A 13818-nucleotide genomic window follows, 5' to 3' on the forward strand; every position below is an offset into this window, starting at 1 on the left:
AACAGGCAAGAAACAGAGCATTTTAATCTTATGCAAAGTCAGAAAAGAAGAGAAAAAGATGAGATGCTCCTCTACTTCATCCCTAAGGCTAGTTTAATATTGACACCAAATTAGACAGGGATGGTAGAAGAAGAGTTACAGGGCAAGCACACTAAGTAACTGAAATGCAAAAACCTACATAAAATACTGGCAAAGGAAATCCAGCAAAGTATAAACCATGTAATACGCCATCATCAAGGAGGTTTATCGTCAGCATGCAAGCTTGAGTGAACATTAAAGATTTAATAATTTAATTCACCATAAGCATAGATGGAAGAAGAAAAGACATGCTCACCTCAAGAGATGGGGACAAAACAGTTGATAAAATCCAGTCACACTGAGAGATAAGGACTCTGAGCAATCATGGACCAGAAAAGGAGTTCCTTAAGTTGGAAAAATACAACTGGAATGATAGTTCATGGTGAAATGTGGGACATTCTCTTTAAAATTAATTAGCATTAAAATAAGGATGCTTTCCCAATTTGAAGACTGGCGTCTGGCGTCTTAAACATTAGAAAGCAGCCATCTAAGGTGCATCCATTGGTCTCAACCCACCTGGATCAAAGGAGAATGAAGAACACCAAGGACACGACTTGATTACGAGCCCAAGAGACAGAAAGGGCCACATGAATCAGCCACTACATCATCCTGAGACCAGAAGAACTAGATGGTGCCCGACTACTACCAATGACTGCCCTGACAGGGAACACAACAGAGAAACCCTGAGGGAGCAGGAGAACAGTGGGATGCACACCCCAAATTCTCATAAATTCATACTTAATGGTCTTACTGAGACTGGAAGGATCCCAGTGGTCATGGCACCCAGACCTTCCATTGCCCCAGGACAGGAACCATTCCCGAAGCCAACTCTTCAGACATGGATTGGACTGGACAATGGGTTGGAGAGGGATGCTGGTGAGGAGTGAGCTTCTTGGATCAGGTGGACACTTGAGACTATGTTGGCATCTCCTGCCTGGAAGGGAGATGAGAGGGTGGAGGGGGTCTAGAAGCTGGCGAAAAGGACACGAAAAGAGAGAGTGGAGGGAGAGAGCAGGCTGCCTCATTAGGGGGAGAGTAATTGGGAGTGTGTAGCAAGGTGTATATGCATTTTTATGTGAGAGACTGACTTGATTTGAAAACTTTCACTTAAAGCACACAAAAAAATATTAAAAAAATAAGGATGCTTTCTATCATTATTTATATTAAATATTTAACACTGGAGGTCCAAGCTACAACAAAATGACAACAAAAAGAAGGAAAAGCTGCAACTGCTATTATTCATAGATTACAGAAATGCCTCCACAGGAAAATTTACAAACCATTGAAATTAATGCCAGTCAATCGTAAATATAAACTAAAAAATAAACTGCATTTCTATGCATCAGCATCAAGCCGACTCTGTTGTAGCTCTTAGTGAAAGCAGAGGACACTGATAGGGAAATAGCAGGATTTGGGTGGGCTAGACAAGGAGGGGAGAACACTATTTTACACCAGGCTTCATGTATAACCATGGGTATGTGTTAGTCATCTAGTACTGCCATGAGAAAAAAATAACACAATTGGGTGGCTTTAAAGAACAGATATTTATTTTCTCACAGTTCGGGAGGCTAGAAGTAGGAATTCAGGGCATGGCTCGTGTCTACTTCAGCTTCTAGCAGCTTCCAGCCACCCTTTCCATTCCTGGCCTTGTAGATTATCTTCCCCTTTGTCTGTCTCCCTCTTCCCCTGTTTGTGTCTGTGTCTATTCTGCTCTTTTTGTAACTCAGAAGGGGTTAGGTTTAGGACCCACCCTACACTGGTATGGCCTCATTAAAATCATTTTAAAAATCCCCTATTTCCAAATCAGGTCACATTTATAGGTACAGTAGTTAGGATTTCAATGTACCTTCGGGGTTACACAATTCAGTCCATATAGTACCCTCACCAGATATTCTAGGCTGAGAATACAAATATGAGCAGCTGAGAGTTCTATTTTTTGTCTATATTAGTTGGCTATCACTTGTCAGAGTCCACCCATATAAACTTTGGAGCAACTTATTATGAAGGACCAGGCCAACCTTTATTAGCCATGTCCATTATGTGGAAAAACGCACACATTCCCATCACTGAAGCCCTGAGAAATTCATCGATAAGGGTGGAACGGGGTTGGGACCAAGAATTGTTTCATGGCGTTGGTAACATGGCATAGCTGTCAGACATCTACGTAAAGATGTCAGGTAATAATACTGACAGCTAACACTTACTGGTGCCAGGACTCTTGTGAGGGCTTCTCCTTTCTTAAGATACTTGCTCTGCATGATACCCATGTGAGGAATGTATCATTATAAGGCACATTTTACAGATGAAGAACTCAGTACAGAGAGTTACGCTGACATTTGAATAGAAGTCATGAACCAGGAGGAGTTGAAATGGATGGAGGTGTAAACATCACATCCTCAGCTACAGACAGACAGCAACCGACTCACTGAGGCATCCTAGAGAGAGGGTGTCAACAGAGAGAGAGGACTAAGCACTGAGCCTGGGGGCACTCTGACATCTAGAAGCCGGACAGATGAACGGCAGCCAACAAAGCTCTCTGAAGTCCAGTGTGGTTCCTGGAGCATGGTCTGTCCTTTCTCTGGACTGCATTTTACCAGTCCCCCTCCCACCCGCACTGGGTGTCCCCTTCACCATGGCAGGGACAATGGGTACTTTCACCATTGCGTCCACATGATGTAGACTATTCCTGGCACATGGAATCTTTATCTGAAATTCCACAGCAAATCTCTAGAGGCTCACGTTCTCATAGCTTCTGTCGCCTCTGCAGCCCTTGCTTCTGTCTGTCCATCTGCTGGGCTGCACCACACGGAACCAGTTATGAAATTCAAGCCCATCTTGCACTCGCCAAGGTCCTACTCACACAAAATTTGTATTAGCTTAAAAGAAAAGGTGTGTAGATAAGATACACAAGGGATTTAATTGCAGAAAACAAACCTTAAAATGAAATGGCTCGGAATGGTGGCCTCCCTTTGTAAAAAGGCGTCTCTGTACAGACTACGGGAAAATTCAGTGAAGATATGGGTCATGGGAAAAGGAGCGTTTGTAGCAATTTGGTAATCACTCAGACCACCTGTAAAAATGTTTTCATCCTTTTTCTCATACCTTACACAAAACAAAATTCCAGATGGATAGAATATTTAAAATTAAAATATGCAACCATAAAAATTTTAGAAGTTTTTATTTTCTTTTTATTGATAAAAGAGAAAGACTTTTTAAAAATCCCAAAATATGAAGGCTAAAACTGTTAAGATCTATAGATCTTTGGCATATCAAAAAGTACATGAAGAGAGTAAAAATACAGGCAAAAAGCTGAAAAAAAGTTTGCAGGCTAAGGATTTGAATAGAGATTTCTCAAAAGCAGATACAGAAACTGTCAACAAGCACAGGAAAAGAAGCGTAACCTCATTAGTCATCAGGGAAATGCAAATCTAAACTAAAGTGCACTATTATTTCAAAACCACTAAGATGGCTAAACTCAACAGGATGGACAAGTGTTGGCGACGATGTGGAGAAGCTGGAATACCGCTGGTGGAAATGTAAAATGATCCAATTGTTTTGGAAAATGGTTTGGCAATTCTGCAGAAAGTTAAACACAGAATTACCACACAACACTGCAATTGCACTCCTAGGTCTGCACCCGGAGAATCAAAAGCATGTTCACATACAAACTCACACAGAGGATTCCTAGTAGTGTTATTCGTAACAGCCAAAATGTGGAGAGAACCCACATGTCATGACCTGATAGACAGGATGTGGTATATTCATAGACTGGAATATTACTCAGCCACAAAAAGGCACCAAGTACTGATACATGCCACAACACGGACGAACCTTGAGAATATTACGCTAAATGAAAGAAGCCAAACACAAATGACCACATCGTGCATGATTCCATTTACATGAAATGTCCAGAACAAACCAACACAGACAGAAGTAGATTAGTGGTTGCTACGGCTTGGAGGAAAGGAGTAATGAGGATGACTGTTAATACACCTTTATTAACAAGGGCCTTTATTTACGGGGCACTGAAAATATTCTGAAGCTAGACAGTGGTGACTGCTGTGCCAAGTCTGCCCATATACTAAAAGCCAAGGTATTGTGCATATTTTCAAAGGCAGTGTTACGGCAGGTGAATTGTATCTCAATAGAAGTATTTGTGATTCCTAAAAGACTAACTTTTCAATTAACATATAGAACCTATAAATCAGTAGGGAAAAAACAATCCAATTTTAAAATGTCTCCCTCCAAAGCAAAGGGAAGGGGGTACATTCCATCCACACAGCTTATTTTTTTATCTCTTCATTATTCAAGTTCAATCCAATTTTAAAATGTCTCCCTCCAAAGCAAAGGGAAGGGGGTACATTCCATCCACACAGCTTATTTTTTTATCTCTTCATTATTCAAGTTCTATTCTCATCTTATGTAACTCTAAATTATACAAATAATTGTCTCCATTTTCCTTATCCCTGTTTTCACTATTTAACTAAATAAAGACAGCAACACAGTGTTTTTTTATAAAAACCCACCCACATTCACTCAAATAATTTTTTAGCACTTCTTAGGTGCCAGGTACCAGGATACTCTGACAAACACAACAGACAAGTTCCTGCCTGCATGGGCCTTCTATTTTTGTGAAGCAGGCAGATCATAAACCAGCCAACCAGCTCTTAATGTAACCTAACATTAAGGAGGGAAACGTAATTTTGGAGCTATCTCAAGCTGTTGTCTCTCTCACAAAGATTTCTCCGAATCTAGTGAAAAGTAAACACCTCGAAGGAACTCTGTGGGGCCAATAAATGTGAAAAAGCCATTACATTTCAGTTTTGTTTTGTTACTTTCACCTGGTACTTTGTCATCATTTTTTAATAACACGATTATGGAGCTGACATCAAACTCTCACCACTTGGCTGAAAGAAAAAACCAAACCTGTAGCCATCTAGTCAATTCTGACTCAGAGACCCTACAGGACAGAGTAGAACTGCCCCATAGGGTTTCCAGGGAGCAGCTGGTGTTAGGACACAATTCCCTCTTATAAGAATCTGAAAGCTGTTCACTGTGGATGTGGGAGGGACTCAGTAACACTTGCAGAGATTTCCACGTGGGTGGGGTTCTCTAGTGTGAGCATCGGGGGAATGGACCCCATGTGCACTTTGCAGCCTTCTGCAGATTATGACACAACAAACATTCACTCTTCATTGACCTACATCTTGGAAGAGAACAGAGGGAATTGTTAGGCAGGACCCTTCGAAAATGCAGGGCAAGAAATTTTATTGCAACATTAAATGGAAAATAAAGTCTTCCTACATTTTTCCTCCTTCCCTACCTCATTTCAAGGAGATAGCTGGACTCACAGTGTTGAAGTTCTGAAACTTCAAGACTCTGAAGAGTCTGTGGTAAAAGCCTCAGCTCACTGAGGTGATCACACTGAGTGAACTGGAGCCCAGGGGAAGAGTGACAGTCAGATAGTAGGGTCCTAGACATTGGGAAGGGGTAGGACCTCCTTCTTGATAGTGCCCTGGAATAGGTTACAGCACCTCAAAGGCTGATGCAGGCACATAAGTAGACAAACCCTGTTATGCTGTTGACAGCCCCACCAAGCTTCTCATGCTCCAGCTGAGAATGGAAACAGCAGAACGAATGCTTCTAGAGAGATCACAGACATAAGCTGAGGCAATGGGTGTGTTGAAGGTCTTCTCCAAGCACTGGTCCTTCATTAGACCCTGGGAATTACTGCATATCTGGAGGAGGGAGTACCCTAAAAGTAAGTGAGGTTAAAAACTCCCCTCAATTTTGTAAGCAGGTAGTTCTGAGCCTCAATTCATTTTATTTTTTAAAAAATCATGCTTTTTTTCATACATGATTTTGTGCAGACTCGCACATAAAATTCATATTACTAATTCATGCATTAAGTCAACAAAGATTTCCTGTATAAACAGCTACATGTCAGACCCTAGGCCAGATGCTCTTGGTGATGAAATGACTTAGAGAAGTTGCCTCACTGCCTGGTAAGAGAAACAGCCAAGTCAACAGGTGTATCAGTCACGTATTGCTGTGTAACAAATGACTCCAAAAGGTAGTGTCTTAAAAAGACAACCATTTACTAAGCTCACAATTTTTCAGGTTGTCACTTTGGGGTTCTTCTGATCTGGGCCAGCCACAGTGACTCGCAGCAGGGCTTACTCATGTGTCTACAATTTGATTCCAGGTCACCTGCGAGCCAGTTTCATAAAATCAACTCAGGGAAACCGCTGGATCCTCTTTCCAATGGTCCCTCATCATTCAGCAGGCTGGCCTGGGGTCATTCCCACAGGTTCTCAGGGTTTAAGAGCAACAAAAGGGCAAGACTCAATGTAAAATCTTTTCAATTCTCTCCTTCTATCATCTCTGCTACTATTTCAATGGCTGAAGCAACCGTAAGGTCGGCCTTCAACAGGTAGAAGACGACTCCTACTGCTAATGAAAGGTGTTCTGGAGTCTCATAGAAGGCATGCGCACAGAGAGGGGAAGATGTATAGTAAATGCAATTGTGTTTTATGCTGTGGTAAAGGGTTTCCTGGGTACAATGGAGTACAGAGCAAGAAGTGGACTCATCTACCAGGAGAAGATTCAGGGAAGACTGCAACCAGGAAGTGATACCTGAACCAAGTTGGGAATATGACTGAATAGTTAAGGGATGAAAAAAGGCCGAGCATCCAGGAAGCCCCAGGTATTTTCCACAGGCTTCAGTAAAAGCGGAAGGATGGCTTGATGAGAAAAGTCTGAGGAAACAGGGTGAAAACACTGGGACATTTGTTATATTTGTGAACAGGCACAGATTATCTTTTGTTCTATTGTTTCCCTACCATTCCTGCCCCTTCTGTCCTTTGGGGTCACACAAAACAAGCCCCTACCATCCTCATGTTAAAACTTTTCTTTTCCTTGGAGAAGTCTCCTCCTTCCTCATCACCACCCCAACCTTCTTAATTTCTTCCTCAAATGGTCTCCCCATTTGCTGGTTTCTCTTCTAAATGGCATCCTAAACAAAAGCAGAGTCTGTCATGGGCTTTCCCCAAGTCAACTCCCAAACTTCCCATTCTGGCTGACCACAAAACTCCTGAGTCTTAGGGCTTTTTGGTAAGTCATAAGCCTAATCTGTTCCAATGGGGTCAGTTTTCTTCACCTTCACGCTCCACCAGGGAGAGTAGGCCAGCAGACGGGAAGGGAGAGAACATCTCCTAGTCAGAGAGCAGAGCCTGTGTGAAGCCTCAGAGGCTAAGGAGACCTAAGAGGGGCTCAGAGTAGACATTTTATAACCAGAGCTGGAGAGACATGATTCCAACAGAGTCAAATGAGAGGACTGGGAGAAAGCAGCTGCCCATGATACTGTTATCATTCCCTGTGCTCTCTTTACCCACCAGGGGATAGTAACCCCTTACAGGGCACAGAAACGTTGCAATTCATTTTTGATATCTAATCTCCTTCTTCCCACATTGGCACTAGCACTTCTCAAGTGCCTACCTGACAGTTTCATGTTTTTCTGGTTGCCGTATTTAGCTTCAAACTGGGCCCATGGAACTCAGCACTGTCAGCAATGATGTCACACAGGATTACGGAAGCCTTGGTGCTAACTCAGATCTCAGCTGCTTTTTGAAAAGGGTGCCGACCTCAGGTCTCGTGGGAGAGAAACCGTAGCTACTGAATCAAGGAAATTCAGGAGCAAGCCAGAGTCCCCAGGTTATCAAAGCTTCCTGCTGGGAGAAGGGATAAAGGTCCTTCAGAAGACCATTATGTTTGGACATCTTCACCCAGGCAGGATGAAACAGTGATACACGAGGAAAAGGCCTTTCTCTAAGACTCCAGATAAAGATGAGGAAAAATTGTCCCAGATTGATGAGCGCTACAGAACAAAAGGTCTGACTTCCACCAGAAAAGAGAGCCATGGTAGGACAAGATGAAGGATTTGGGATGAATGGTTAAGGTCATAAGGAAGATTCTCCTGAGAAAACACTTTCTGTCATTTAGTACATAATTAACCAAAGTTTATTTTGTCAATAAGAAATGTAGGAATAAATGAGGGATGAAACGAAAGAATCCAATTGTAAGTTTGAGAGCTTTCCAGAATAGCTGCAGACAAGGCACTCTATTGTTTTGGATCTGAACATGATGGAAGGGAAGGAAGCCAGTGGGTAACTGGTGCAGAGAGTATACGATGGTGGAAAGGGTGGGTAGGAAGAAGCGTACTTCATTATTATATTTTCTAATGAGATGGAATTAATATACCATGTGAAGAACTAAGGAAATTACTCAGGAGGTTCTGGGAGTAGTAGGTTGAAGAGCCCAGAACCCACATCATTGAGGGCAGAAGGGTTGTAGACTCCTCCCTAGATCCAGGAACTCCCGTTACCCTCCTGTGTCTCCTGCCCACCTCCCTCAAGAGCCTAACAACCCCTAACCACAAAGATGGCTACAGGATAGAATTTTTTATTTTCCTACTTTTCTTAACCTGAGCTTCATCTAGGATCAGTCATGTATCACTCTTTTCAGGCCAGTTTTGTTGCCCTCCCCACTACTATTACCTCTGCTATCCTCCTCCACGCGGTGCTGCCCTCCACTGGCCCTGCTTCCTGCTGCTTCCTGGTTTTCTGACTGGCCTCTAATACCCTTTGAGAGATCCCCCACCCCATCTTCTGTCTGTCACTGGAGCTTACACTCCCCTCCCAAACTCCTTCTCTTTCTTCCTTAACTCGCCAATCATTCCCTCATACTCAGAAAAATACTGAGCCTTATGCTGACATATTCAAGCCCTGCCCCCCCCCCACACACAGGAGGCATGGTTGTGATTTGGCTACTAAGGTTTGTGCCATCAGACTCTCATATATGGACATCTGTTTCTGCCTCACCCTGAAGGACGTGGTAATGGGCTTCTGTTCAGAGAAATGCAATTTTAATCTCCGGGTGTAGGCTAGTTAACGGTACGAGGAGAAGTTTTAAATTATACAGAAAAGTACAAATAACGCTGTCTCTTTAAGAATAATTCCTTCTATGAAAATCCTTCCCTTAAAAGGAGGATGAAAACAAGTTACAAAGAGGAGACCGATTCTCCTGTTTCAATGTTTACACTCTAAATTTACCTAAAAAAATAACTTTCATAGAAAACAGCTTTTAGAGAAACCATGTATTATCATGAAGGTGCAGAGAATGAGGTAATTTCCATATTCCACAGGAGCAAATTCACTTCCATCCAACAAATGCAAAAAAAAAAAAAAATTTTTTTTTTTTTAATGTGGCTGTCCTCTGTTTATATTATAAACTATCACTGGATAAACCTTTGGCTGCTAACTAAAAGGCTGGCAGTTGGAATCCACCAGCCGCTCCTTGGAAACCCTATGGGGAGTCCTACTCTGTCCTATAGGGTTGCTATGAATTGGAATCTACTAAAAGAAAATTGGGAGTTTTTTTTTTTTAATCAATGTATTATAATTTTTTGAAAAACAATAGGCTTTTACTATAAGGTAGTACCATCACTGAAATTTTCTGGAGGAGACTTTATTGCCCAGAGTAAATTCCCTAAAGTATGGTCGGTGCCTGGGGAAGAAGAAAGAAACCATGGGGACTGTGGAGGTGGAGGATGGTGGTGATGGACAGGTCTCCAGGGATCCCTAGACCAGAGACTTAGGTCACAGTTGAGAAACCAGAGCCCAGAGGGCTCATGTAAATTAACTCTCCATTATTGCAAGTCTCAACCCAAGAGGAAAGTGTCACTCAGGGTAGAACATGAGAACAAAAAGCCCAAGTTCCAAGCCCAGGAAGATTCCCCAAGTATCAGCGAGGTCTTTTTCAACAGCTTCCACTAGGCAGAATTCTCACTCATCAAATTACTCCAGAGATCAATAGGTCAAGTATGGGTATCTACCCAAGTGTGTAAGGTCAAGGGGTTAGCCATGGTCTGGCAGACCAGACCAAAACATCTCACACCCCTGTCGGCAAAAGGCCCCTGATCTTGAGGCTGAGTTTTTGAAGAAAGTGAGTGCCATCAGGTCTGCCCTCACTCTAACCAACACTGAGTCCCTGGTCAGCATCCTGGAGTCCTGGCAAGAAGAGCCAGGCACCTCCAGGAGCATCTGGAGGAGGAGACAGGGGCTGAAGAGGCTACCACACCTACTGGTGCTGCTGCACATGTGGGAGACCTGGCTGCAGAGGGTGCAGGCATGGCCTCAAGGTCAAAGGAGAAAGCACCTGAAGACGTGCTAGGACTCTCAGACTGAGAGAAGCAGGAAAAAGGACCTAGTGATCTATTTCTAAAAACAACTGGCCAGTGAAATCTTACGAATAGTACTGGAACACTGTCTGATTGAATGACACTGCTCCACACCCCAAATCTAAATGGCTTGATATAAAGCACTGGTCTTTGTGATTCACAAAAAGCAGGTACCAATTCCTGAACAAGAACTGAAGTGACAGGAGAAACTCCCCATGCTGTTAGAGCCCTGAGTATGGGCCCTAATCCAATAATCTGTCCTCATTAATTCCTTTTCATTTCATCTCTGTGAAAGAGGGGAGGGAGAAGGTAAGAGAGGGTTACATGTGCCTATTCTGTTCTTTAGCATGTAGTTAACTGCCAGGAACATGTATTCATAACAGTCTAAAAAACGTTAAAGTACAAATAAGGAGGAAAACCTCCTAGTATATATATGTATGAGGTAGCACAAAGAGTTAAGTGCTCAGCTACTAACTGAAAGGTTGGCAGTTTAAATCCACTCAGAGTTGCCTTGGAAGAAAGGCCTGGCAATCTACCTCCAAATGGTCACAGCTATTGAAGACCGTATGGAGGGCGGTCCTACTCTGAAAACTCACGGGGTCATCATGAGTGAAAATCTACTCAACGACAACTGGATTGGTAATCTATATATGGCATAAATGTTCGGAAAATTAGTTTCTGAACATATATATGGCATATAGAATACACTGTACATTAGTATTTTGTGCCAAAACCCACTGTCATCAAGTTGATTCTAACTCATAGTGACCCCAAAGGACAGAGCAAAACTGCCCCATAGGGTTTCCCAAGGCTGTAAGTCTTCACTGAAGCAGACTGCCACATCTGTCTCCTACAGAGAGGCCGGTGGGTTCGAACCACTGACCTTCCAGTTAGCAGCCAAGTTCTTTAACCACAGAGCCACTAGGGCTCACTGCTGTAATGTACAGTGATTACATAAGCAAATTCTGAAACAAACTGCCTGGGTTTAAATCCTAACTGAATTTATCACCTGGGTGATCTGGGAACATTACCGCTCACTGCCTCAGTTTCCCATTTCTAAAATGGGTCTTATTCAAAAGGTTGTTACGCAGGTTAAATAAAACACACAAATATATGGCACTTAGAAAAAGGCCTTACACACAGAATGAACAGAATAAATGTTAGTTTTCATAATTATTAAGGGAATACAAACAAACGACTAGGTTGAAGGAACTTCCATTGAGAAAGAGTTCCAAAATTCATGTGTAAAGTCATTTACATCAACTGTTAAAGTTGTATGTTTAGATTCAAGTGATTACTGAGGTGTGTTATGATCTTGAACAGAGTTCTGGGGACTATACAGGCAAACTCTGCATGCCCTTCTCCTGCACATCCATTCCATCTCCCTTAGGAGCCCAGACATCATGTTATCAATTAAACCCCTCCCACACTGGTGGTGTACTGTTTAAGAGCTATGGCTGCTAACCAAAAGGTCATCAGTTCAAATCCACCAGGCGCTCCTTGGAAAGTCTATGGCACAGTTCTGCTCTGCCCTGTAGGGCTGCTATGAGTTGGAATAGACTCAGTGGCAATGGGTTTTTAACGGGTATGAGGTAACTGTTCAGTTCTTAAAGACATACCCAAAGCAACCACTAACACAAAAGTATAGTAAAAGGTTCTTATTTCAGAGTAGCAAATCCTTTTTCTAACACAGTGGTGAATTAGGGTGGACTGTGGATCAAGAAGAGCCCTGGTGGCATAGTGGTTAAGAGCTCAGCTGGTAACCAAAAGGTCAGCAGTTCAAATCCACCAACTAGTCCTTGGAAACTCTATGGGGTAGTTCTACTCTATGCTATAGGGTCTCTGTGAGTTCAAATCAACTAGGGTCTCTACGGGTTGGAATCAACTTGATGGTGACAAGTTTGGTTTGGTGGGTGTCATGGATTGAATTATGACCCTAAAAAACGTGTGTTTCAACTTGGTTAGGCCATGATTCCCACTATTGTGTAGTTGTCCTCCATTTTGTGATTGTAATTTTACTTTAAGAGGATTAGGGTGGGATTGTAACACCACCCTCACTCAGGTCACCTTTCCCTGGGGTGTGGCCTGCACCATCTTTTATCTCTCCAGAGATAAAACGAAACGGAAGCAAGCAGAGAGGTGGGGGCCTCATACCATCAAGAAAGCAGCACCAGGAGCAGAGCATGTCTCCTGGACCCAGGGTCCCTGCACCTGAGAAGCTCCTTGACCATGGGAAGGCTAAGGACAAGGACCTTCTTCCAGAGTCGAAAGAGAGAGAAAGCTTTCCCCTAGAGCTGATGCCTTGAATGTGGACTATTAGCCTACTTTAATGTGAGGTATTAAATTTCTCTTGGTTAAAGCCATCCACTCATGGTATTTCTGTTATGGCAGCACTAGATGATGAAGACAGTGGGTCAAGGTGGAAGGGGTGGATGAAGGATAAAAAAAGAAAAATGGACAACAGGAGAAATATAAGAATTCAGAGAACTGTGAAAATTTAATTCCTAAATATACTTTCTTTCTCCTCCCTATAACTAGAAGGACTTTTCTCATATACAGCATATATAAGTAAATCCTTGCAGTATTTAAAACACTTGGATTTTTGTAAAACTCATTCTCTGAAAACTCATGGTGGCCCCATTAATTTGTGGCTTAAAAACAACTCAGAACTAAAAAGAAGCATAAATAAATAAATAAATAAAGGCACTGCTGTTATTTGCGGGTGATGTTCTTTTCCTGCTATCCACAACCCACACACTCGGGTTAATTTTCCAGGGTCAGCGTTCATAGACCATCCTCTTTCTCTCACCACCACCCCACCATCCTTAATTATTTAGAAAAGGCAGGGCCAGTCAGTGCTCCAAACATCAAGTTTTCTCTCCAAAATGCCAACTCACACTTGGGGAGCAGGCTACATTCTCAGCTATCAGCACTTCCACTAGCCCCTGCAGATAAGGAATGTGTCTCCACTGAACTGTTCATTGTAACTAAAAAAAAAAAAAAAAAGTAAAAAACTGTTTCTTAAAAAAAAAAAAAAAAACAGGCATTTCCCGATTACCCACCCACCCCACTCTCCCACACCCACTGCTCCCCTCACCACACACACACTCAAATATTTCATACCAAGGGTGTGTCCCAAGCACGGGGTCTGGCTCCGCTCTTCTTTTACACCCCTTGGAGGCCTCTGGAGAAACCATACCTTTGGTTGGCAATTCCCTGAACCCTGCCTATTCAAGCTGTCACTTATTCAAAAAGGCAGGTGAGTCTTCAAGTGAGGTTTTTAAAACGAGTTTAAGAGGAGCCAGGTGATATGCCTACTCACCCTCAAGTTTCTCAAAGGTAATAATTTTTTAAGATGTTTACAATGTCTCAACTATGGGTTAATTAAATCCCTTAGGATGGTGGGCATAAGAAAATCCTCCATCTCAATGCCCCCCATTTCAAAAAAAAAGAGGGGGAATCTCCAAAATTACAAATTTGAATTTCTACATATTTGATTGAAC

Source organism: Loxodonta africana, unplaced genomic scaffold (assembly GCF_030014295.1).
Source record: "Loxodonta africana isolate mLoxAfr1 unplaced genomic scaffold, mLoxAfr1.hap2 scaffold_120, whole genome shotgun sequence".
Taxonomy (NCBI): Eukaryota; Metazoa; Chordata; class Mammalia; order Proboscidea; family Elephantidae; genus Loxodonta; species Loxodonta africana.